This window comes from Triticum aestivum, chromosome 1D (genome assembly GCF_018294505.1).
Source record: "Triticum aestivum cultivar Chinese Spring chromosome 1D, IWGSC CS RefSeq v2.1, whole genome shotgun sequence".
Lineage (NCBI taxonomy): Eukaryota > Viridiplantae > Streptophyta > Magnoliopsida > Poales > Poaceae > Triticum > Triticum aestivum.
In genome coordinates, this window is record NC_057796.1 from 185,864,964 (window position 1) to 185,888,100 (window position 23,137).

The following is a 23,137-nucleotide window of genomic DNA, read 5'->3' on the forward strand; positions in this document are numbered from 1 at the left end:
ATATATTGTCGTCTACCATATGGACTAGATTTGAATCAATTTTCCTTATTTGAATATGATTGTTGTCAAGTTATACAATAATTTAAATATTATCTTGATAACAAAGAACATACATATAGCAGTAATCATATTTCACTATGAACTACATGTACCATACGCTCTCCAATTCAAATATGTGTATCCATTTTATGTTGAATTCAAATCATAGTACATTATTGGTCTAGGTAGCGAGATGTTTGGGATAATCTAAACCCTGTTTTCATACGTATAATTTTTGGCTGAATTGGGACAAGTTTTGGTATAAGCCTCTTGCAAAACCGGAGATTCTCTCAACAAGCCTCGTGGTTCCGAGAGGGAACGTGTCACCTTTGTGTGCGAAATGATATACGCTGCCTCCCCTTGATTTTATTTACAGAGGCAACATAGAACTGTATGAGTGCCCTGTTAAATTTTGGAATTATTTCGGGTTCATTTGGCCTTTTATACATTAATTGAGTTTCTGGACTTTTAATGTGCATAATCTAAATATGAATTGCATGCACATGCTCGGTGCACCAAAGTGGGTTGAAAAATCACATGTGTGTCCTTGGTTGAATTTCTAGGTCCCATGGAAGAAATGAGAATGAAATTCAAACATCTGGGCGTCATGACTCGCCCGAGAACATCGAGAAACTTTGATTTTAAATTCATGTAAATCTAAAACTCGCCTGGAAATCATGAAACTTGGCATGGTGTCATGTCATGGCACTAACATGTTGTGGTAAAAAATTGGGCCAATTTGGAAGCTCGTGGTTCTAAGAGGGAACGTGCCAGCTTTGAGTGTGAAACGATATACGCTGCCCCCCCCTTGAGTTTCTTAACAAAGGCAACATAGAACTACATTAGTGCCCTGTTAAATTTTGGAATTATTCCGGGTTCGTTTGTCGTTTTTTATACATTAATTGAGTTTCTGGTCATTTAATGTGCATAAGTCAAATTTGAACTACAAGCACATGCTCTCGTGCACCAAAGTTGGTTCAAAATTCACATTTGTGTCCTCGGGTGAATTTCTAGGTCCCATGCAAGAAATGAGAATAAAATTAAAACATCTAGGCATCGTGGCTCGACCGAGAACATTGAGAAACTTGGTTTTAAAATTCTTGTAAATCCAAAACACGTCTGAAAATCATGAAACTTGGCATGGATGTCATGTCATGGTACTACCATGTTGTGGTAAAAAATTGGCCGAATAGGAACAGATTTTGGTATAAGCTTCTTGCAAAGCGAAGCTTCTCTCAAGAAGGCTCGTGGTTCTGAGAGGGAACGTGCCACCTTTGAGTGCGAAACGATATACGTTGTCCCCCTTGAGTTTATTTACAAAGGCAACATAGAACTACATGAGTGCCCTATTAATTTTGGAATTATTCCGGCTTCGTTTGGCCTTATTTACACATTAATTGAGTTTTTGGTCATTTAATGTGCATAATTCAAATTTGAACTACAAGCACATGCTCCCGTGCACCAAAGTTGGTTGAAAAATCACATTTGTGTCCTCGGGTGAATTTCTACTCCCTCCTTCCATCTATATAGGTCCTAATGCGTTTTTCAAGGCTAACTTTGACCAAATGTTAGAGCAATAATATATGACATGCAACTTACACAAAGCATACCTTCAAATTTGTATGTCAAAGGAGCTTCCAATAATATAGTTTTCATAGTATACATCTCATGTGCTATTAATCTTGTCAATAGTCAAAGGCTGTCTTGAAAAACACATTAGGCCCTATATAGATGGAAGGAGGGAGTAGGTCCCATGCAAAAAATGAGAATAAAATTCAAACATCTGGGCATCGTGGCTCGGTCGAGAACATTGAGAAACTTGGTTTTAAAATCATGAAACTTGGCATGGTGTCATGTCATGGTAGTACCATGCCGTGGTAAAAAAATTGGCCGAATAGGAACAAATTTTGGTATAAGCTTCTTGCAAATCGGAGCTTCTCTCAAGAAGGCTCGTGGTTCTGGGAGGGAACGTGTCACCTTTGTGTGCATAATTCAAATTTGAAATACAAGCACATGTTCCAGTGCACCAAAGTTGGTTGAAAAATCACATGTGTGTCCTCGGGTAAATTTCTAGGTTCCATGCAAGAAATGGGAATGAAATTCAAAATTCTGGGTGTCGTGGCTGGGTTGGAAACATTGAGAAACTTAGTTTTTTAATTCCTGTAAATCCAAAACACGCATGAAAATAATGAAACTTGGCTTGGTGCCATGACATGGCACCAACATGCTGTGGTAAATTTGCAGTCCGATTTGCGAAGGCGCACACATTAACAATCAACAAAGTCATTTTGGAACAAGTGCTGTCACGTTACAATCGGAAACACAAGTATTATTGAAACCGTGGGCGTTCTACTTACTAGTACCATTTACGTGCCGCCACGCGTCCCCATTTTTTATTAGCTAGGAGGCGCCGTGCAGGGTAGCTATTTGAGTATGAGAGGCGTGCGATCAGACCCCTGCGCGTGCTTATCGGGAGGAGAGCCCGGCCTCTGCATCAGAACGATGCATACGGCCACATATATTTTAATTTGTGGTGGGTAAATGTTAGAGGTTGCAGCAAATATATTGTACACTGCGAGTCTTTCAGCCAAGTTTAGAGGCAAGCATGTGGGGCCAGTGCTATGATGTGTCGCGTCAACTCGTACAACGAGGAGAAGCTTGGTTTTGCTACACGCCTTCTCCCTCACCCATGCGCGCGGTTGCTCGCAAACGAGGACAGGCTTTTGCTTAGTAGTACTTCTACAACAAGCTATCCGTCCCGCTCACGGTGGACGGACATGCAGCAGTGGATTCGACACTGTAGAAGCAATAGTAGTAACATCATTGTTCATCTTCTCGAAGAGGCGAAGAGCCAAGCGCAAACCGAACGTTGCAGTTGCGAACATTGGAGCACGCATATAGCCAGGCTCTTGCATGAGACAAAATTGCTATGTGAGCCCACTATTGTACTAGTACGTACAACTACTTGCTAGTATAGCCCTGTAAACCAGAAATGAGTATTTGCCCTTCTAGAGATTTCAACAAGTGACTAGACTACACCGAGACGGAGTACATATGGAGCAAAATGAGTGAATCTGCATCATAAATAAATACGTACTAGTTCTATCGTTTTCCTCTCCGAGGTGCACAATATTAAGTATACCGACTAGTCTCTTTTTGACACGCATTTACGTTTTTTTACACAGTACAGACGCAAGCGCTCATATACACGCGCATACACTCACCCCTATGAACGCACACACGCATGGCACTATCATCTTGAAATTTACGAAGTCACCATAGGCACCTCGTCGTCGACAATGTAGGAAAATTATGAGGGGGGTCTCTCCAACAGTGTTCCTTGGCACGCACCTAGCATCACGGTGGTCGAACTTGGAGTCATTCATCTGGTACACGTGGCATCTCAGATCTGGACACAAGGTGACGCGACCTCTCACTTCCTCCGCCATTTGAAGCGACGCGCCGGTGGAGGGCTAACATACTCCAATATTAGGTTGGCTCTATGTGATGTGGCAACTTCATATACTAACCGGATGCTGGCTATACTCCTTCTGTAAATAAATACATGGTGTATTGTTTTATTCCTATGGGCGAGGTAACTTAATGTCTTTTTGCTACTTAATAGGATTACATGCAATGAACTAACCACCGCATGTGATGTTTGGTAGTCTCAAGTCATTGAAAGCATGCACGGGCACGGAGGGGGATGCAGCTTCATTGACTTACTGCACCTGCCTTTGGGTGTATGACACGTGGGTCCAACGGGTGGCTGGCCAACCTGTCATACAGCCAAAGGCAGGTGCAGTAGAGGGGCGAGGAGTAGATGGCCAACACGCACGTGAATTCAACGCAGTCTGCACTTCTCATATAAAGGCTCCCGCTGGTCCAATCTACGAAATCCTACGCACCTACGCACCTAAGGGCAAGAGTGATCACTCCAATCGCAAGATCAGTTGACTAGAAGCTAGACCCATGGAGGCGATGAGCGCGAGCATCAGCCGGCTGTGCCAGATGGTCCACGACGCCGGCCTGCATCCTGGCACCGAGGAATGTCTCCAGGTAGTGCTTGAGGCTGCCAGGGCGAGGGGCCGCTTGGACGACAGCTTCGTCTCCTTGTTCGACGAGATCCTCGTCGGCTTCCTCGACAAGTTCACCGTCGTCAAGAAGCTCGCGGACGACCTTGACGTACGCCTCCAGCCCACGCGCCCAGGCTCTGCGATGCCTGCCACCCTCAATAGCCTCTATGGTGACAACCTCTTCAACGCACTGGTGGCCCTGCGACTGCCCGCCGTCGCGCCGGAGAATGTCCATCTCGAGGTCGCGCTTGCTGCGCAGCGCCTGGCGCAGCAAGACACCATCAACATAATCACCCACGTCTACGCGCAAATTGTCCACAAGGACTACTACATGCAAGAGGAGGATGATAGGACGCTGGCCTTCTTGGACCGTAGGGCAACCTTGGACGACATTGTTTAGAAGCACGTTGAGCTTGCCGCCAACGCCGCTGCTCCTCAGACGTCGGTTGGTGACCCGGTGCACTAGGGCGTGAGGATGTCGTTGATGGTTCCGCATGTATCTTTATCTTTCCGTCAAATCCATGTAGTAGTATATGGTAATACTAGTAATTATCTTACCTTTCGCATCAACTTCATAATTTTCCTACGTACTCCATGCATGAACCGTGCCAGAACCAAACTTCTCATTACTCTAGGGAAAATCGTTATTTCTATCTATCGGTCGCCCCATGGAGCAGAACCAAATTTTACAAGTTACAAGTTCAAAAGGAAAAGCCTGCCGTGTTCGCGTCGCACCCCCACACGGTTTGTCCGGCACGCCGCTCAAGGGGGAATGCGTGCTGTGTTGCATTTTCACTTACAAGTGGGACCGCAGTTGAGCAAACCGACTATCGGCAAACCCCCACCCCGCCCACCGTGCGATGGCTGAGAAAATAGGAGGGAGAAGAGATGGTTGTAGCTAGCACGGACTCCAAGAAAATTGGTGTCAGATGGGACTCGTGTGGGTGTCGTGTGCCATACTGCTAGACATGAATGCTAGTTATGGCCCATGCCACCCCACTATATCGAGGTGCTGGTTACTCCACTATATCGAGTACGTAGAACAAATTTCCTGGAGTCCATGCTCGGCCCTCCTCTATCTCTCTTCTCAGCCAGCCAGCAGACGCTCGGAGCCCATCGTCTGTTTGCTCATATGCGGTCCCACATGTCAGTGAAAATGCAAGAGGACCCACTGAACCTGCACATCTTTCACCTCGACGTGCTGGTGATGAAAAACAAATCCAATAAAGATCTTCGGTGGCCGCTTTTGGAGTTACTCAAGAGTAGTAAGATTCTATTTACAGTTTAACCCAAGATGCACATCACGTGGCTTCACCTACCACTCTATTTTCTTGCATGACACGACCTGGATGCTAGATGTCCCACGTGTCGGCAAAAGGAGGAAGAACTCGACCAAATCTTCGGTTGTGCTCTCGGATTAGACTAGTTGTGCTAACTTAAAATTTTATTGTGTAGAATGGATGCAAGTTTTGGTATTGGGAAGAAGAGTACAATGATATATTGATAGAGCACAATTTAGTAGATGTTCTAGCACTTTTAGCTAGCATAGAGGCTAGAGATGAGACTAGTGCACTTGTTGATAGAATAGAGGCTAGACACGTCTACTTCTTTACACTCGAAGAAGAAAGAAGCACGCAAGATCGAGCCTCCGCAGATCAACAATGAATGCATCGAGAAGGCACTAATCCAACTTATAGGAGCAGTTATGGAAGTTGGATATCTTCTAAAATGTATTCTTGTGGTTCTTGTTTTCTTTGGTCTTGCTTTTCTAGTCAAAATTTTGGTGATGTATTTCCATGTACCAAAAAATCAATGATGAAAAAAAGATATGTGTTTGCAAAGAAAAATGTACGCGGCCGGGATGCGGTCGCGCGTTCGGCGCACGACCACCGCATCCGAGAAATGGCCCGGACACGACCCCATTGCCCTACCCAAACGGACAGAATCCGGGCAAAACAGAGGTCCGTTTGGGGTCGTGCGTTGGAGTTGGCCTTACAAGTGGGACCGCAGTTGAGGACACCGACTATCGGCAAACCCCCACCTCGCCCGCCGCGCGATGGCTGAGTTAGAGAAATGACTAGGTTGAAGAGATTGTTGTAGCACGGACTCCAAGAAATATGGTGTCAGATGGAAGTCGTGCTGGTGGTGTGTGCCGTACTCCTGGACGTGAATGCTTGTTCTGGCCCATGCCACCCTACTACTCCTAGTACTACTTATAGTAGTAGTATCGAGGATTCGAGGTACTGGTTACGTACAGCGAATACATTAACATATGGCCCACCTCACACTGTGGCCAAATTTCCTGGAGTCTGTGCTAGGTTAAAAAGTGTTCTTTGTGAGGATGGGTGGCTGGTCTCAAGTTTAAAAATTGTTGTATTACGTACGTAGACGTAGAGATAGTGTAGCATGTGAAGCTAGTACAAATAGTGTACTATTGTTGATTGGCCTCATCCGATAACCTGTTGTAATGCACGTACAATTATGTATTCGGAAAATATTTTTTTGCCTCGTCGCAGCACCCACTCAGAGAAGCGACTCGATAGCCATTCATAAATTTAGTAAGTTTATCACAGGCATATCATTTTATTACATAGAACAGGTCATCAACCCACAACAACAACGAGGATAGATTATAAATACTAAAGTTTTCATCACACAACAAATAACAAGCAATGAAATGAACTTCAACTCAACCAATCCTCGGCGTTGGAAGCGCTTGCTTTGAACCACAAGTGATTCTCTAGGAAGGGCCAGCTATTGTAAATATCGAGGCCAACGCAGGACTGATCATCTAGGCTGAAGCGGCCTACTATATCACGACCAGGGTAGGTAACCACCGAAATGTCTGACGTATAGATACAGTTGCTTCTCATAAATGGTAGTAACGTTGTGTCAACAGCAACTGGATCGGCTTTCACCATCATTGGATAGTTTTGTCCAAGGAAGAGCGAGTTTACTCCAAGAGTACTAATAAATAACTTTGATGTGTCCCGTCAACTCACAGAACGACGAGAAGCTTGCTTACTACGCCTTCTCCCTCGCCAACGCGTGCGTGGTGGCTCGCAGCACGAGGAGAAACTTTTGCTTACAAGCGGTGGACGTGCAGCACTTCATTTGGTGTCAGATTGCCAGAAGTACTACTGTAGTACCATAATTATTGTTCGACTTCCGGAAGAGGAGAAGAGCCAAGCGCAAGGTCACCTACTAACCAGTACAGTACTACTATAGCCAAAGCCGGTCCACCTTTTTAGAGCATGGTTAATAAATATAGGCGGCTCTTGCAGCGGCACATCATTTAGAGCAAGTACTCTCTTCGTAGGAACAAAGGAAGTGAAACAAAAGTTGGAGTGGATGCTAGATTGCCAATTAAAAGATGATTACATAGGAAAAAAAATCCTATAGCATTCTATCCTATGAATCAAACGACCAATGTATGAAAATTATGAGGGGGGGTCTCTCCAACAGTGTTCCTGGGCTCGCACCTAACATCACGGTGGTCGAACTTGGAGTCATTCATCTGGTACACGTGGCATCTCAGATCTGGACACAAGGTGACGCGACCTCTCACTTCCTCCGCCATTTGAAGCGGCGCGCCGGTGGAGGGCTAGCATACTCCAATATTAGGTTGGCTCTATGTGATGTGGCAACTTCATATACTAACCGGATGCTGGCTATACTACTACGGTACTCACACTCCAAGAAGTGACTCGAAAACCATTCATAAATTGAGTCTATGACATGCATTCGCAACTGAAATGTACCATTCATTAAATACAACAAGTCATCAACACACAACGACAACGAGGATACATGTTGGATTATAGATTATTTCCAACAAAACATTCTAGCAAATACTAAAGTTTTCATCACACAACAAATAACAAGCAATGAAATGAACTTCAACTCAACCAATCCTCGGCGTTGGAAACGCTTGCTTTGAACCATAGGTGCTCTGGGAAGGGCCAGCTATTGTCAATATCGAGAGCAACGCAGGACTGATCATCCAGGCTGAAGCGGCATATATCAGGACCAGGGTAGGGAACCACCGAAATGTCCGAGGTATAGATACAGTTGCTTCTCATAAATGGTAGTAACGTTGTGTCAACAGCAGCTGGATCGCCTTTCACCATCATTGGATAGTTTGGTCCAAGGAAGAGCGAGTTTGTTCCAAGACTATCAATACTGAACCTGGGAGAAGGTGTTTGCGCTAGCACACTAGTATCCGTCCTAAATACCATGCAACGGGTGTTGGAATAGGTCAGGAGAGGGCGACCATGGGAGACAACACCTGCTTCCTCAGTAGTAACAGTCTGAGTGCACTGTATACAGACAAGAAGAGGTGATCCATCAGAATTAGTTGCCAGGCGCCACTGAGTATATAAGTTCCGCTCCTCCTCATGCTCGTGATCATCACCATCGTCATCTCCCCCTTGCTTATAAAATTTTTCAAGTATAGGCGGTGGAATGTTCACAGGACCTTGGAAACACAAGAAGAAGGTTAATTAGTAAAGGGAAACTTGCTAACCCGCATGCATGTGGATGAAACAATTATAATTACGGTGGAAGACAAACGTACCGAAACTACAAGGATCCCATGCAAAAACAGTGCCACGAGTGGTGGCAGAAAACACAAGATCCTCGCATTCAGTTGCATCACAGTACACATCCGTGTATAGAAACTGATTTTTGAGCAATATCCATCCAGTCGAACCACGAAGGACGGCAACAAGCTTGTCGAAGATAGCAACAACTTGATAGTTCTTTTAATTCCAAGAGCGGTTGGGAACTCGACAAATTGCTATCTTCAGTAGACGACAGTCACCATGATTGTATTTGAACGTACGTAGATCATCTGTGTGCTCAACCTCAGGGCACTCGGAGATTTTTGAAAGTGGAATCCGCTGACGAGTGTACACATTCACAAGTTCCCACTCGCAATTGTACCCAATATAAACAACCCAATCTCCATTTGTGCCAGCCCAGGACTTACCCTTAAGCGATGGCATCTTGACATCACACGTATCATTATCAAGCGGCATCAACTTGCACAAGGCGAGGCCTCCGTCGTCCGCGCCCATGCGAACAGGCTTATAGCGAAGAAGATAAGGGAGATCAAACTGCTCCTGGACCCTTGGGTTCCTTGTAATGATGTTATTAGTCGAGTCGAGAATGGGCTTGAACAAACCTACCATGCTAGCCGAGGTGATGACGTCGCACCGATCAATGAGTTCCCCCACCACGTCATCTTTCAGATCGGGGCAAGAATAACGGGGTCGTTTCCGGCTTGTTCCCTCCATGGAGAAGACGATCGAACAATGGCAGAAGGAAGGGTGAAGGCAAATGGAGGAGGGAGGAAGAGCGTGCGACAACAGTTCCAAATCGAGAGGGAAAGGCGAAGAGTCGGTGGACGGTTGCCAGTTTGCCACGGTACACGAAGAGGCGCCCCGGCCTACACGTCCTTTCGGAAATTGTACAAAAGGACCCGCCTTCGTCTCACTGACATGTTGGAACGGGACCACATGTCAACGAAACATCGTGTGTAATTTCTCGTGCAAAATGCGATCTGGCCGCGTTGGCCCGAGGTGCCGCATTATTTCTCGACTTTATTTTTTTAATGGCGTGCCGTTCAGTTTTGAAGCACGACTAACTGGTACTGTTTGCAGAGAAAATATAAACTACTCTACCACTACTCCACCTCTAGTACTAGTAGTATAAAAAAGATATATAGGCTGGAGCTTCAAAGCTTTCTTGCTAAGGGTTGCCCACTTGCTTCTCACACTATCACCCTCTCTCCAGATCTAAAAAGACGGCCTCTCTCTCCCTCCTCACCGGTGGTCACAGATCTGCCGGGGAAGAAAAGGACGTGCAGTGTTGACGCACTCGTCGTCGGCGAGTGAGGTTACGCACTGACGACAAGGCCGTCCTCTTAGACCTAGCGCCCGCGCGGGATGGCCTACATCCCCAAGCTCGCTGTCGTAGTGCGTGTGGAGGACGATGACCACGAGCGAAGCCACTTCCCGCCGACCCTTAGGTATGCTACCTCTTTTCGAACCATACCCTTGTTCTATTGCCCCATCTGCCATGTCGCTGCATGTGGATCTTTTTCCACTCCACCATCTTCCCAATTTGCTATCCTCTGCTCTGCTGGTCACGCAGACGAAAACCTTAATTTACACTATTAAAGGAAACCCTACTTCATGCATACTAATCCATGTCTGGGTTGAATAAGGAAAGGAAGGGAGACTGTACTGTCCAAGAGAGTAGGCATCGAACCCGCATCTAGGTTGAGAAGGGGAAAATCAGTAGCTAAGGAACGAGTCTCGTGTCTCTTGGTTCAAGAAGGGTAGAAAGGCATGACAACGCAATAGAGAATGACCAGGTCAATCGGTTTGTTGTCCTCACATAGGAAAAAGGTGGCTAAACAGAACAAAAATGGGACGTAATCCACATATGCTGCCTGGATATTTGTTGCTCTGGGCAACCATACCTCCCTCACCACTCTATGCGTCCGTGGAGGTACATCGTACTGGTGCGCCCACTGTCCGAATGGGCCTCTCATGCTCTTAGTCTAACTTTTTTGCTGTTAGTATAACGCCAGCAGTTAAGTCAAGCAATGCTACTGCTAAAGTGATGCCACATTTAACTAATGCCGCACTGAGTCTAATGCCACCGATAAATTTAAGCAATGCCATTTAATGTCACTGGATTATTTCAGGGTTAGCTGTTGATTGTGGATGTATTAAAGATTTTTCAACTAAGGCATTCTAATGATGTTGCACAGCCAGTATACCAACGATGAAACTTGTTACTACCTTCAGATTTTTGCACTATTAATGCTTATAGATTACATACCTCACTTTCATGAGATAACTTAATTTTTTTGTACAGTGTCACCAAAATGCCAAGGCGCTGATGTCATTTTATTTTGGTTAAACTGCACAAAAAATTATGAAGACAAGAGGAAAGGTTAAGAGTGGGCACCTCCTCCTCCGGCTGTTCTCTTGATTCGTTCGATCAAGTTTTTATGTTTGATCGATTATCAAGATTGGGACAGCAATTTTTAAGGCCCCCCGAGTTCGAAATGATATTTACCTTGGAGGTACATGGTTTGCAATTTTTTATACTGTCATTAGTTAATAATGCTAGTTACCTTCAGACTTTTGTATTTGGTTTCTCATGCACAGCTAGTATACCAATGCTGAAACGTGTTACCTTTACATTTTGTATTGTTAATTCTTATAGAAATCATCCAGTGCCAGAGTTTATTGAAATCTGTTCAGTAAAACCATTGTACTGTACCCTGTAATAAAATAACTACTCTACTATTGCACTAGCCACTGGATTAGTGTATATTTGTAGTATTCGAAATTTCGAATGGTGTTGCATTAGCGTATGGACATAAATAAAGGGTGACAAGCTTTCCCAGATATGTGCTCAAGAAAACTACTACCTGTTTTTCTAAATACTAGTAGACGTTTGGGTACTTTAAACTAAACCGCAAAAACCTCTTATATTAAGGAACAGAGGGTGTAGAGTTCACTCAAATTATCCCGGTAAAGCTAGTCACACCTTTGTTAAAATTAATGTTCATTATGTTATCGGAGGAGGTCTGTAAGTTTGTCTCTAATGCCTGTCGACTACATACCTGACATCATGATGTAATGTTAAGTCATTTCCTTTTGTACAGTGTCACTGAATTGTCAAGGCGGTGATGGCATTTTATTTTAGTTGAACTGCACAAAATATGCTTAAAAGAAGAGGAAAGGTCAGGAATCGATCATTCTTTCAGAAAGAACTATATATGCCTTTCTGACATCAGCCTCTGTTGCCTTATTTATTCCTTCAAAAAGGTGGTTAGAAACAGTCTTGCTACCTTTTCCCATTAAGAAATTGGAATGCTTATATTTGTGAGTCGATGCTTCAACTAGTGCCACTTTTATAGTAATCACACTTTCAATATCTATGCAAACAGGGATGCTCGAGTTTAGTGGAACTGCACAAAAAGTCCAACTGGTTCAACATTAGGAGCATGTTTTCTCCCAAACCTTTATATCCAATTGGTGGCACTATGAGCTGTTCATTAAGAAGGTACATGGTTTGCTACTATCTTGCTACTCTTTTTGTACTGTCATTAGATAGTAGTACTAGTGGTTTGCATGTGAATTTATTGGCAGGGTGGACCTACATTGGAGGTGCAGGACATGATTCAATGACTGGATGCTCAATTTCGGTTGTATCGATTTCACCTCTTCCATCACTGCGAACATGGATATCCTTGGTCTGATGAAGAATAGGCGCTATATTTCTGCTCTGAACAAGCAAATCAATTCAGTATGAAATTGTCCAGGGCAAAACATGACTGTATCAAATTGTCCAGTGCAAAACATGACAGATCTAAGCGGAAGAGACATGTTTAAACCGAAAATACAAGGTGGGGTATATGTTTACTAGCTGCTTGATATTTGTGCAGACAGAGATGTCTGCCCGTTGCTATTTAGCAAACACACAATGTGACTGCAAATTTGGTTGAACTGCACAAGAGAATAGTATAGTCACTGCATGCAGTGCCATTTGAAAATAGACACAGAAAGATTGGATAGTCACTTCATGGACTGCAGAAAAGTAGTACTGTACTATTTATTGGCCAACACTAGGTGCTTCATTGCTTTGGTCTGATTATACAATGGGCATCATTTTGCCTAAGTTAAAGTTTGTATTCCGAAAATAGTCTCGCCGTGTGATCAAGAGAAGACCAAATCATATTGCAGTGGATGTTCCTCCATCATGTGTGGTTCATTCCCATGGTTCCAGCTGTTGGTGAAACCACTTACGTTTGCAAGAGGAATTGTAGACTTCAGAAACAAATTTGTCATTCAGTCTGTACTGAATGTTGGCCAAGAGAAGCATCCATGTTAGTAGGAAGAACATATGTTTTTTCTAGATCTTTGCTTTTGGAGCTACATATTTGTATATGATCTGTGAATCATTGAGATGCATTAACATGTTGATCTTATGTATGGGAATCGTACTAGTTGGTTTTAGTTGTGGCTGATCTTTGCTTTTGGAGCTACATATTTGTATATGATCTGTGAATCATTGAGATGCATTAACAGTTCCTTATATCTGTCCGCTCAGTGTTTACAAGTTATCGATCGATCACTAGCTAGCCTACTAATGCGCTCCTGGCTGTTTTAGTTGCGACGCAAGATCCGAAGTGGCAGTTTTTTGAATAGAAATGCCTACCTCTGAAGAAACTGACAAGCTGCTCTGAAGAAAATGCCATGCGAATCTGAAGAAACTGCTAGCAAAAACGTTCGCAAATGCCTTATCTCCCAGCTAAAGTTCATCAATTAATGCCCTCGGCTGCGACTCATTGCATGCTGCTCTGCGTACTGGCTGCGAGCGATTTTGAGTGCCCACATGCAGCCGGCCATAATTAAGGCAGCCAACTGATGCGAAAAAGATGTGCTTTAATTGTTGCGGGCCTTTAAAATCCGTGGAATCATTATTGACAAGGAGGGAGATGATTCGAGTGCACTCGTTTGACCGTAAGGCCGGCGTGCGACCCAGCACGGACGGGACGGGACGACACAGTCAGAATTTAAGTTTCTCTAGTTTTCCACGGCAAGCTGGCGCGCTAAGCCATGCCTGCTTCATTATGCATTGAATTCCGATGACCGTCGCGCTACCTTCCGCTTATAAGTATTGTTTCTCGGCCTTCTATGGTGGCACCGTGACCCAACTCGCCCTATCCTCATAAGCCCCCACCGGCCCAACGTTGCTCGCCACTTATCCTCGCTCTCGCCACGTCCGCCATGCCCCCGCCCGTCCTCGATAGGCGTGGCCGGAGGCGGTCACCGCCGGAACTAGTGTTCGGTTTTTCACCGGAAGGCAGACGGAGGGAGGAGGCATTCTATCGGTCTTTAGATGGCAATGCGGAGATCGAGGACTTGTTGGAGCGCGACCGCCTGGCGGAGGAGCAGGAGTTGTTGGAGCACGACCGCTTGGCGGATGAGCAGCGTATCGCCGATTTGCGCTGCCAGCGGGACATGGAGCAGCAGCGCACCAACGCTCTGAGTCGCGAGCAGAGCGCCCGCACGTGGGCCGACTACGTGGAGGCCGGCGCCTGGCAAATAGTAGCAGGCCGACTACGTGGAGGCTGTCGGGCACGCACACGTTCGCGACGCCGATTTTTACTACCAGCTCGTCAAGTGGGTTTCCCGCTTAGAAGCCGAAGCTTCGGTGGACCATGCCGGCATGGAAAGGGCCAACGCACGCGAGCAACGCGCCCTATCGCACCTCTGGCAAGTCCGAGGCAAGGCGGAGGACGCCGATGCCGGCGTTTAGCGTGTACCGCAGATGGCGGCCGGCATCGTCTAGTTAGCTAAGAGTAAGTTAGTACTTGTACGCTACTAGAGTATTAGTGGAAGTAGATAGTTAACTTGGCTATGATGGTTGTCAACGTGGAAGTTCGGTACTCTATATGTGGATCAGACCTGTTACTTTGCTCTGAATGTTGAACTTTCCGTTTGAACATATGGAATGGGCTGTTATTTTTTTAAATGGGCTGTATTTGTCCTCCACAGGTTTAGAGGCTGACTTGTGGGCCTACCAAGTTGACGCGTACACAACCAGGAGATGATTGTATGTGGAGAGGATGACAGCAGGGACCCGCCAAGGTCATGGCAGTACGCAAGTAAAGTGCCTCCTTATTTCAATCCAATAAAAAAAATGGCTCCTCGTAATGGATTTCTGACATCTGGGTCCCATGCCATTGTCAACGTAGTCAATAAACGAGAGAGTTGCACAACGAGCGGCTGACATCAGGGACCCAGCAGCTCGCCCAGTTATTTTTGTTTTGGGTTAATTTGATAAATGCCACTCCAAATCTGGTGTTTCTAAGAAATGCCATTGCAATTTCCAAACTTTGAAAAATGCCATTTCATGCCATCCCCAGTGGCATTTTTCGAAGTCTGGAATGGCGTTTTTCAAAGTTTGCAAATTGCAGTGGCGTTTTCCAAAGTTTGCAAAAATTGCAGTGGCATTTTTCAAAGTTTGGAAATTGTAGTGGCATTTTTATGAATCGCCATATTTGTTGTGGCATTTATCTAATTTGTTTTTGAGACGGAAGCAGGGTGTCAACTGGGTTGTGCGGGGCACTCTGGCATGTCTAGACAACCTTCTCTTTTATGTTTACCACAGACCAGCCCAGTAGTTTTTTTCTTCTGAAAATGGCTACCCAGTTTTTTTGTGATTTGCCAAGTAAGTCGCTTTGTCAGGCCTATTGGGCTGCAAATCTTTCAAGACGAGGAGAGCTTCATTCGGCTGGACGAGAAAATGGCCTATCATTTGTACATTTTTAAAACACATCAAACCGGCAATTACTTTCAAATTTCTTTTTTTCATTTCAAGATTTTAAATTGCATTAATTTTTATGCGTGGACAATTTGTTGGATTTTATATTGATATACATTTATTTTTAAAATCAGTTTGAATGTGACTCGAAATTTCGGGATTAAAAACAGTTCGGACCGCACCGATATATGCAACATTTCGTATAATTTTTTAACCGTGGCCACAATATGGGCTGTAATGCTAACAAAAAGAATATGGGCTTAAAAAACCCTTCAGAATTAGCAAATGGGCTGTAAATTATTAGAAATAATGGCAGATGGGTTGTATGCTGTTTTTCACAGATTTGAGGCTTTCCTAAAAAAAAGGTTGACGCACAAGCAGTGACTATTGGATGTCCATCCAACGGCCGTCGTGCTTCTTCAATCTCTGCTCTTCCTGCTCCAGCCGCTCAAACAAGCGCCGGCGGGACTGCCTGCTCCCTCCTCCCCGCGGCCGGCTGTGCTGCCACGCAGGCTTCACCGCTCCACGTACTCCCATCGCTGGCCTAGCCATCCCTCTACTCACCCACACCTGTTGCTATTCTCCGGCGACGACAGACGAACCAGTAAACCCTCGTATAGTCATACTCCCCTCCGCATGGGAAACAACTGCCGAGTCTTCCCTGCCTCCGTGTCGTTCCCTTCCTAGGCCTCGCCGTCGTCCACCACCCTGGTGCTCCCGGCGCGGCCTGGTCAACGTGGTCAACGAACGACATGCATCTGAAGTGGACTGTACGTGCAGAGGCTGACAGCTGGGTCCACGGCCGCACACAAGGAAATGCCTCCTTATTTCGCGCAAAATAATGATTCCTCCACCTGACATCTGGGACCTCTGTATTTCGCGAAAAAAATGTTACCGCCGCTGACAGCTCGGACCCACCAGCTATATCTTCGCACGCAAGGAAGTGCGTTCTTATTACGCACAAAAAAATGAATACCCCCCCCCCCGCTAGTTGGGACCCAGTATAGTGGCAGGCTGACTTGTGGGCCTACTAAGTTGACGGGGATGGAGGGCTTTGTCAACTTAGTCAATATGCACGATTCTAGCTCCACTGACCGTATGATGTCCATCCAACGGCCGTAGTGCTTCTTCAACCTCTGGTCTTGTTGCTCCAGCCGCCCAAAGCAGCGCCGGTCGTGCCGCATGCTCCTGCCTCCCGTGGCCGGCTGTGCTGCCGCAGAGAACTCACCGCCCCCTACTATTCCCACCGCTGGCCAGGCCCTGCGGCGACGGCAGCCTCACACCGCAGCCGAACCAGTGAACCCTCGTACTCCTCTCCGCGCGGGCTTCCACTGCCGCGTCTTCCCCGGCTCTGCGTCATCCCCTTCCTAGGCCTCGCCGTCGTCCACCGCCCTGGTGCTCTCGGCGCGGCGTGGTCAACGTGGTCAAGGAACGGCTTCCATCGGACGTGGACTGTACATGGAGAGGCTGACATCTGGGTCCACAGCCGCAGCAAGGAAGTGCCTCCTTATTACGCGGAAAATAATTATTCCTCCACCTGACAACGGGGACCCACCGGACGGGCCACCGTATTTCGCGAAAAAACGTTTCCCCTAATTGCGGGGACCCACCAGCTACATCTTCGCACGCAAGGAAGTGCGTCCGGGCAAAAAAAAACGATTCGCCCCCTGACTGCTGGGACCCACCAGCTACATCTTCGAAGGCAAGGAAGTGCCTGACAGTCGGGACCCACCTGGTCGAAGCGTACGTAGCATTGTCATTCTGGTCGCGAACGTGTACGTATATACTGGTCGATGTAGAGGCGCGCACGTGTCATAGTAGAGGCGTGCACGTAGCATGTACACGTACGTACATCGGCCAGTGTGCAAGAAAGAAAATACGGCCACGTACGTACATACCAGGGTCTCGAACGCCTACTCACGCATACGTACGGCCAGGGCTCGTGTACATGGCTGGGTCGGAATGGAGAAACAACGTCGTCGTCGTGTTCATGGGGAGCCAACCGGCTGGGTCGGAACGGAATGCATCGTCGTGTTCATCGGGAGGGCTTGGACGGAACAACCAATGGAAACGAGGCCTGGCGTACCGCAGAACGGAGGAAACGGCCTTGTGTTCGACCGGCCACGTTTGAAACGGGATCCTGTTCATCGGGAGGGGTCTGGCGTACCACGAAACGGAGGAAACGGACCTCCTACGGTCCAAACAAGGGTCCTGTTGATCGGGAGGGGTGTGGCGTACCGCAAAACGGAGGAAACGGACTTGTGTTGGAGTGCTACGGTCGAAACGGGGGTCCTGTTCATCGGGAGGGGTGTGGCGTACCGCAAAACGGGACTCCACGGGACACTGTTCATCTCCACCGTCGACCCCCTCCAGCCTCCACGGGCTACTGTTCATCCACCGTCGACCTCCTCCAGCCTCCACCTGCGACTGTTCATCAACGGGCTCCTGTTCATCCAGCCTCCACCACGCGCTACTCCACCGGCTACTGTTCAACCAACCCTCTCCACGGGCTCCTGTTCAACCACCCCTCCACGGGCTACTATTCATCCAGCCCTCCACCGTCTACTGTTCATTCTGCCCTCCACGGGGTGGTCCTGTTCATCCTGCCCTCCACGGGGTCCTATTCATCCAGCCCCAACCGGCTCGATCGATCGGGGTCCTGTTCATCCAGAGGCAACACCACGGGGTCCTGTTCATCCACCCCCACCGGGAACTGTTCATCCAAACCCCCCCAGCAACGCTGACTATTCATCCAGAGGCAGCATCGACCGGCTTCAGTTAGCAGCAGTAGCGAAGGAATCGCTCGATCGGGTTCAGTAACACGTAGCCTGCAGTGCAATCACTCGGGTTCAGTTAGAGCCCAACGCCTCACTCGGGTTCAGTTAGAGCCAACGCCTCGCACACACGCGTGTACGTGTACGAGAGAAACGCGCATCGCTCGGCCCCCGACCTCCCACCATAACCGGGAACTCCCCGAAATTTTCCTCGCCCTCGCTTCTACCACGGTTTTTTCCGTCATGGACGGCCCAAAGAATGTCATGCAGCTGCGTCTCCGGCCCGCCCAGGACGAAAAGCCCATTTTCTGTCATGATTTTTTGTCATAGAAGTAGGAGCCCACCACATCTATGATGATACCGGGTTTTGTCACAATTATCGTCATAGAAGTGTCATATGTATGACAGAAAAAAAATTCGTTCGGCCCAAAATGTCATGGATGTGTCTTTTTTTTGTAGTGTTCCACAATCTTGACGGAGGCTCCCAAATGACACCTAACCAATCTAGGAGACACCACTCTCCAAAAGGTAATAGATGGTGTGTTGATGATGAACTCCTTGCTCTTGTGCTTCAAATGATAGTCTCCCCAAAACTCAACTCTCTCTCACAGATTTGGATATGGTGGAAAGATGATTTGAGTGGAAAGCAACTTGGGGAAGGCTAGAGATCAAGATTCTTGTGGTTGGATTAGAAAGTCTTGGTCTCAACACATGAGTAGGTGGTTCTCTCTCAGAAAATGAATGCTGGAAGTGTAGGCACGTTCTGATGGCTCTCTCCACGAATGGAGAATGAGTGGGGGGGGTATATATAGCCTCCACACAAAATCTAACTGTTACACATAATTTACCAAAATCGGTGGGACCGAATAGTGAAACTCGGTCAGACTAATATGGTTCAAAATATGAACGTTATGCTTTTGGGTGGGACCGACATGATCAACTCGGTGGGACCGATGCGTTAGGGTTAGGGCATAACTTGATCTCGGTTTGACTGATTACTTCAACTCGGTGAGACCGATTTCAGTAGCAAGCAAACAGAGAGTTGGTCAGGCAAACTCGGTGGGACCGACCGCTCATTTCGGTGAGTCCGAAACATTATGAAAAGGAAACAGAGAGTTTGCATTGTGAACTCAGTGAGACTGATCGCTCATCTCGGTTAGACCGAAACATTACGAAGGGAAACAGAGAGTTTGCAATCCCATCTCGGTGAGACCGAGATCCCTATTGGTGAGACCGAATTGATTAGGGTTTTTGGCAGTGGCTATGTCAAGTGAACTCGGTGGCGCCGGATAGATCAAATCGGTGGGGCCGAGTTTGAATTTAGGTTTAGGACATATGTGGAAATGAGAAAGTGGTTGAGGGCTTTGGAGTATATCACTAAGCATTTTGAGCAAGCAAGCCATTAAGCAACACCTCATCCCCATTTAATAGTATTGGCTTTTCCTATGGACTCAATGTGATCTTGGATCACTAAAATGAAAATGTAGAGTCTTGAGCTTTCGCCAATATGTGTCCTTAGCATTTTGAGGGGTCCACATCTCTATTCCATGCCATGCCAATCATTGAACTGTCTGAAATGATTATCTTGAAAGAATATTAGTTCAATGAGCTATATGTTGTTAAGAATTACCAAAACCACCCAGGGATTAGTTGCACTTTCACCCACTCAGATTTACCCATGTACCCTGGGAGGCCGGCCTATAAGACCTCCCAGGAGCTCCCCTAGGAGGGGGTCGGCTCATTCATCCCACACACACAAAAGCACATGCAAGGAGAAGAGGAGAGCTAGCTCCTTCTTCCTCTTTCACCCAAACAGCTCAAGGAACACCATTATAGTTCCATTGTGATTCTTGAAAGAACATGTGGTGCCCCCATGTTTGGTTTTGGTAATTGATGATAATCTCTATGGACTAATGGTTGTCTTGAGTTATATTTGAAGCATTTGTCCAGAGGCATTTCTTGAAGTCCATGTGTTGGTTTCAAGGAGTTTTATGTGATGAGCAAAGTGTTATTCAAAGAATTATCCAAAGTTTGGTCATGTAGAAGACATGATGCAAGGTTGATCAAGACTAAGTCAAAACATGAATCAAGTTGATCAACACGAAAAGCGTAGAAGATGTACCAAAAGGGATCAAGTGATCCCATGGTATGGTAAGCATTGTCCATTACCCTATGTGTACTAACTCATGGTCTATGTGAGAGTTCCTTATGGGGTTAGGTATGTTTCCATGGGCATGCATCAAAAGGAAGATAACATATAACCCATGGAGCATGACATCAAGTGGTGATCATTATCAAGGTTGTGGTGTGCAACTTCAAGTGGAGCATCACGAAGATATCACATGCTTGAAGCTTGCCGTCCATTGTGGTGACAGTGGACATGTGAAGATGTGCCGAAGAGAGCTCACCCATAGTGGAGTATGGGGGAACAATCATCTAGTCTTCATCAAGCCAACACAATCAAGAAAGGCTGTCCAACTTGAGGAAGTCAAGATTATCATCATCTAGCTCAAGTGGACTATGTGCAAGGCAAAGGTTTGCCCTTGATAGGTTTTCTATTTTACTCATGGTGGTAGTTGGGAGACCGGGTTGTAGGATCGATTGCCGTACTAGCAAGGGGGGCTCTCGAGTGAGTAGCTTGATCGTATCGTTCATAGAGAGCTCAAAACATTGCATCTTTGCATCATCTTTCTTGGTTCTTGTTTGGTGTTTCTCTTTGTGAGTTTTAGAGCTTATGGTCATCTTCATGACAAGCTCGAGTTCATCGAAAACGGAGTTCATATATGCATCTTCTATGATGTTTTCGATGTTGGAGTTTATGTCGGTTCTTCATTCATAGAGGTTTCACATCTCTATATCTTAGGCATACTCCCTCCTCCACTTCTTACTATAAGTATTTGTCGTCATCTATCTGACAAGCTTGAGTTTGCTCAATTCGAAGCTCATTTGCAGAAGTTATGGCAGTTCAGGATTTCATGCATCCATCTGTTTTTCTTAGGCCTTTTTGTTGCACTCCAGTGGTAGTACCGCTCTGTTCTGCGGTATACCGCTTGCGCGGTACTTCCGCGGTTCTAGTGCTGCGGGCACTTCCATTTATTCTTGGGCTTCTGGATACTTTGTCACCTCAGCGGTAGTCGAGCGGTAGTAGAGCGCGGTAGTACCGCTTGCGCGGTACTTCTGGCCTTCTACTACTGCTGGAACTTCTGCTTATATTTTAGTAACCGGATAAGTTTTTCCTCTGTGCAGAAGTAGAGTGGCAGTAGTGGGTGGTAGTACCGCTCAGTGTTGTAGTACCGCACTACCCTACTCTACTACCGCGGTTTCGTCTGTACACGCACCCAGCGGTAGTACCGCTGGTGGGGTTGGTGGTACCGCTCCGGCGGCACTACCGCCTCCTTGAGTTTCTTAGTTGCGCGTTACGGCTGAAATACCGTGCCAGTGGAAGTACCGCTCGCCCGAGTGGTACTACCACTTGTGCGCGGGCTGAGTGCATAACAGTTGGATTTGGGAGGGCCTATAAAAGGGGGTCTTCTTTCCCATTGCATCTTATCCTTTGAGCTTGTGTTCTTCCCCCATTGTTGACCTTCTTTGAGCTTGCTATCTCTCAATCCCTCCATGGATTCTTACTAGTTTTGGGGGGAAAAGAGAGAGGAGATCTAGATCCACATTTTCACCAATAACTTTCTCCTCTATGTGAGGGGTACCCCTTGGATCTAGATCTTGGAGTTCTTGGTGTTCTCCTTCTTGTTCTTCCTCTCATTTTCCTCCATACACTACAAAAAAATACACTTACGTGATGATACGTGTTTGTCACAGTAGGTCATGTTTTCTGTCATGCATGTACATCCATGACGATTTTATGACAGAATCAAGATAGTCATACTTGTGCTGTCGTCGAAGTGTTCCATGACAATACCAAAATTATCATCACGAAAGTGTCCACTTCCATGACGATAAATGGCGCGTCATGGAAGTGCTTTCGTCAAGGGTAACCGACACGTGGCATCCACCGTAATGGGTCACAATTAAGCTCCCGGGTTCCGGTTTGGATCCGATAACCCGTTAACAGCCCGGACCAATGGGGATTTTCCACGTGTAAAATTCTCAATGGCCAGAGGAACCACTTGTCGGCTCACCGTTGGGATAGATGTCATCCACTCGTTGGACCGGAGGCGCCTATGATACGTCGACACATGGCATGACCCAATAGAGGCCCATTCCGGTGAAAAGGACGGCCCGTTTGACTTGGTCAAAGGGTAGCGGGTTGGCCCATGGAAAGCCTGTTAACGGCTTGTTCGCATATAGCACATTTACAGCCCGCTAACTCACGACCCGTTATGGCCAATCCGAATTAGGCCCAGTAGCGTCATCTGGGCCGTCCAATATGATTCCAGCTCATTGTAACTTCCAGCCCATGTATGGCCCATGACGTCTTTCGGCCCATACGAGGCCCTTTGTAACTCTGGGCCCATTAAAGACCCGAGGTGAAACTGGCCCATAATGAATAGTGTATCGTTTTATACCCATTAACGACCCATTATTCCGTTGGCTGTTTCTAGCCTGTGTTAACTTTTGGCCTTCTAAGGGCCCATTTATTCTTGGGGTCATTTCCAGAATTCGGTTACTTGCGGTCCGTTACTGGCATGTTCCGCTTGTGGGGAAAATTCAGCCCTTGGTTACAGTCGGCCCGTTAACCCATTGGGTTGTTTTAATAGCGTCATCAAATACGACCTATTAACGACCCGTTATGGTCGGGCCATAAACAGATGATTTCCACTCTAGCCCATTTACGACCCATTTTGCGGACCGTTATTGGTCCATGAATAGTACGACCCATGTTTGGCCAAACGATTATACGGCCCATAGAAGGCCCATTGGTTATACGGCCCATAG